Source organism: Solanum tuberosum, unplaced genomic scaffold, assembly GCF_000226075.1.
Source record: "Solanum tuberosum cultivar DM 1-3 516 R44 unplaced genomic scaffold, SolTub_3.0 scf00032, whole genome shotgun sequence".
Classification (NCBI taxonomy): Eukaryota; Viridiplantae; Streptophyta; class Magnoliopsida; order Solanales; family Solanaceae; genus Solanum; species Solanum tuberosum.
Window position 1 is genome coordinate 2,688,677 of NW_006238958.1, and position 4,783 is coordinate 2,693,459.

A 4,783-nucleotide genomic window follows, 5' to 3' on the forward strand; every position below is an offset into this window, starting at 1 on the left:
CTTCCTAAAAATGATTATATTAGGTTAATTGCATTATATTATGGATGATTTGATGTTAAATGGTTATTTTCATTGTAAAATTACCCTTGAACCCATGAACACCCCTATAACCCCAATTTCAAGTATTGTGATGGGTGTGTTGATGCAAGATGACTACTATGAATTGTTTCTATGTGAATTTTGTTGTTGAATCTTGTTTTGTTCATGCCTATTGTAGTATCTGTAGGTGTAATTGTGAGACATGATTCATGGCCTTGAAAAGGGGTAAATTTCTAGGGTTTGTACATGTTGATGAAAGTTGTGTATAACCTATTGATTCATTTAGAAAGTAAATCTCCTATGACTAACGTGTAAAGTATGGTATTGTTGAAAGGTTGTTCTTCCCTTACCCTTATACTTGATGATTCATGAATAGTCTAGGATGATGATGATGTATTGTGTTGATTTAAAGTCTATTTCTCATGAAAGCACTATGAATGTAATGTGAAAGTCCTACTCACACACTAGTGTTGATTCTAAGGTTGAAAGTACATTCTCACCTTTAATGAATCTATGAGCTATTTTGATGGATTGTATTGAATGAGGGATAGAGCATTCCTTCACACATGTGAATGCAATTCAAGACTTAATTATGTATAATTTGGGAAATAATGCTTAGCATCGAGTGGATATGGAAAATGAGGTAAAGGCCCTTCCGCCAATGCAATTTTGGTATGGGGTTACATGACAGCGGATTCAATGAAACACACATGGTCTATGTCGGTTATGGCTATTATTCCCTAAATGAATGATAATGAATGGTACATGGAATATTTTTTTGACTTTTTGGTGAGTTTACTTAGTAGGAGTGGGGGTATTGGACTTCACTTCCACTTTGCACAAGTGGACTTAGTAGGATGTTGTGGGATGATTCCTTTATTATTGTGATGAGATACAAATGCATACTTATGTCTTGAATGGTTAGTTGTTATGAATGACTTTCCTTGTATTCAAAGTAATGTTGATGACTATTTACTTATTGGTGACTAATGATTTTAATGAGGTCTAAAGATGAGATGCATGACCAAGGGAGTTTCAAGGGAGCACTTAGTAGGGTTGGTATTATGGGATGCCAACCATACATTGCACAAGTGTTCCTTAGAGGTTGCTAAGGTGTTTATATCACCATGTAATGAGTGTAAATGTGATTATGGCTTGTGTTGTACATTGAAAATGCATGTTGGTTCCTAAACTTGACAAAGGCATACTTTCCAAACAAAAATGTCCTTTTTATCATATTTAAGGATTTTATGCATGTTTCCATACTTAGTACATATTATGTGCTAACCCCTTCTTCCTTCTATATCTTAATGAGTGTAGGTTCCGGCTATGTGACTTTCACTCTCCTTTTGAAGAAGATTTGGATTGCTTATCTCCAAGTTGTGGTGAGTCCTCAAGTTCGAGGACGGGATTTCCTATTTCTTAGTTCTATTGTACTTCTCATGTTGAGACTTTCATTGATGTATAAGGGCTAAGTCCCAAACCTTGTATTCCTATGTTTTAGATGGTTGTATGAGACAAAGTCTAGATTTCCTATTACTTTCTTTTATGAAAAGTGAAGTTGGACTTCGATTGTAAAGTTTCAAATTTTTCCGCATTATTTCAATGTATTATGTAATGATGATGCTAGAGGCCTGTGTGACATCCCTTTGGGGTCAAGTACGCTGTGTCACGCCTAGGGGGTACTCCCGTGTCGTGACATTTACCTACTTCGGGGATCGTTTGACTGTGAAAATGGGCCATTTTGGTCGTGAGAGCCAACTGGCTCCATAGCTAAGGTCTTAACAAATCTCCATGAAAAATTTAGGCAAAAATAAGATCAGAATTTTGGATCACCAAAAAAGATGGTGAACTATAGCACACAAAAATTGACAAAATAGGGGGTTTACCTGCTCCAGGGTTTGTTTGACCTTAGAAACGGGCCGTTTTGGCCGTGAGGGTCATTTGGTTCCATAGCTAAGGTCTTAACGGATGTCCATGAAAAATTTCGGCAAAAATGAGGTTGCAATTCCAAATCACCAAAAAAGATGGGGAACTATAGCACTCGAAAATCAACAAAATGGGGAGTTTACCTGCTCCGGGGTTGGTTCGAGCTTGAAAATGGGCCGTTTTGATCATGAGGGTCAACTGGCTTCATAGCTAAGGTCTTAAGGGACGTCCATGAAATATTTTGGCAAAAATGAGTTTGGAATTCTGTATCACCAAAAATGATGGTGAAATATAGCACACGAAAATGGGCAAAATGGGAGGTTTACCTGCTCCGGGGCTCGTTCGACCTTGAAAAAAGGCCGTTTTGGCCATGAGGGCCAACTAGATCCATAATTAAGGTCTTAACGGACGTCCATGAAAAATTTTGGCAAAAATGAGGTCGGAATTCTGGATCACTAAAAAAGACATGGACTATGCATACGAAAATAGACAAAATGGGGGGTTTACCTTCTCAGGGGCTCGTTTGACCTTGAAAATAGGCTGTTTTGGCTGTAAGGGCCAACTTGCTCCATAGCTAAGGTCTAAACAGACGTCCATGAAAAATTTTGGCAAAAAAGAGGTCGAAATTTTGGATGACCAAAAAAGATGGTGAACTATAGCACACGTAAATTGGCAAAATAGGGGGTTTACCTGCTCTGGGGATTGTTTGACCTTGAAAATGGGTCGTTTTGCCCATGAGGGCCAACTGGCTCCATATCTAAGGTCTGAATAGATGTCTATGAAAATTTTTGGCAAAAATAAGATCAAAATTTCGGATCAACAAAAAAGATTGTGTACTATAGCACGCGAAAATTGGCAAAATGGGGGGTTTACCTACTCTAGGGTTCGTATGACCTTTAAAATAGGCTGTTTTGGCCGTGAGGGACAATGGATCCATAACTAAGGTATTAACAGAAGTCCATGAAAAATCTCGATAAAAATGAAATCGGAATTCAGGATGACCAAAAAAGATGGTCAACTATAGCACACGAAAATTGGCAAAATGAGGGGTTTACCTGCTCCGGGGATGTTTGACCTTGAAAATGGGCCGTTTTGGCCGTCAAGGCAAACTGCACCGTAGTTGCCTAGCTAGGGTCTTAATGGATGCCCATGAAAATTTTTGGCAAAAATTAGGTCGAAATTCTGGATCACCAAAAAAAATGGTGAACTGTAGCACACGAAAATTGGTAAAATTGGGGGTTTACCTGCTCCGGGGCTCATTTGACCTTGAAAATAAGCTGTTTTGGCCAGGAGAGCGAATTGGCTACACAACTAAGGTTTTAACGGACGTCCATGAAATTTTTGTCACAAATGAGGTCGGATTCCAGATTACCACAAAATAGGGGATTTACTTGCTCCGGGACTCGTTTGACCTTGAAAATGGGTCGTTTTAGCCGTAAGGGCCAACTGGCTCCATAGCTAAGGTCTTAATGGACGTCCATGAAAATTTTTAGCAAAAAGAAGGTCGGCATCCCGGATCACCAAAACAAATGGTGAACTATAGCACATGAAAATCGGCAAAATGGGGGTTTACCTGCTTCGAGGCTTGTTTGACCTTGAAAATGGGCCGTTTTAGCCGTGAGGGCTAATTGGCTCCATAGCTATGGTCTTAATGGACGTCCATGAAAATTTTTGACAAAAATGAGATTGGAATTCTGGATCACGAAAAACGATGGTGAACTATAGCACACAAAAATTGGCAAAATGGGGTATACCTGTTCCGGGGCTCGTTTGACTCTGAAAATGGGCCGTTTTAGTCGTAAGGGTAAACTGGCTCCATAACTAAGGTCTAAACGGTCGTCCATGAAAAATTTTGGTAAAAATGAGGTCGGAATTCCAGATCACCAAAAAAGATGGTGAATTATAGCACACAAAAATTGGTAAAATATGGGGTTTACCTACTCCGTGGCTCGCTTAACCTTGAAAATAGGTCGTTTTGGCTGTGAGGGCTAACTAGCTCCATAGCTAAGGTCTTAACGGACGTCCCTAAAAAAATTTCGGCAAAAATGAGGTAGTAATTCTGTATCAGCAAAAAAGATGGTGAACTATAGCACATGAAAGTTGGCAAAATTGGGGGTTTAGCTACTCCGCAGCTCTTTTGACTTTTAAAATGGGCCGTATTGGCTGTGAGGGCTAGCTGTCTCCATAGCTAAGGTCTTAATGGACGTCCATGAAATGTTTTGGCAAAAATGAGGTTGGAATTACGGATCACCAAAAAAAGATGGTGAACTATAGCACACTAAAATTGGCAAAATGGGGAGTTTACATGCTCCGGGGCTCGTTTGACCTTTAAAATGGGTCGTTTTGGCAGTAAGGGTCAACTGGCTTCATAGCTAAGGTCTTAATGGACGTCCATTAAATTTTTTGGCAAAAATGAGGTCGGAATTATGGATCACCAAAAAAAGATGGTGAACTATAACACACGAAAATTGGCTAAATGGGGGGCTTACATGCTCTGGGGATTGTTTGACCTTGAGGGCGAACTGTCTTCATAGCTAAGGTCTTAACGGACGTCCACGAAAAATTTCAGTAAAAATGAGCTCGAAATTCCAGTTCTCCAAAAAATTCATGGTCTATAGCACACGAAAATTGGCAAAATGCGGGGTTTACCTGATTCAGGGACCATTTGACCATGAAAATGGGACGTTTTATCCGTGAGGGCCAACTGGCTCCATAGCTAACGTCTTAACGGACGTCCACAAAATTTTTGGCAAACATGAGGTTTGAATTCCAGATCACCAAAAATAATGGTGAACTATAGCACACGAAAATCGGT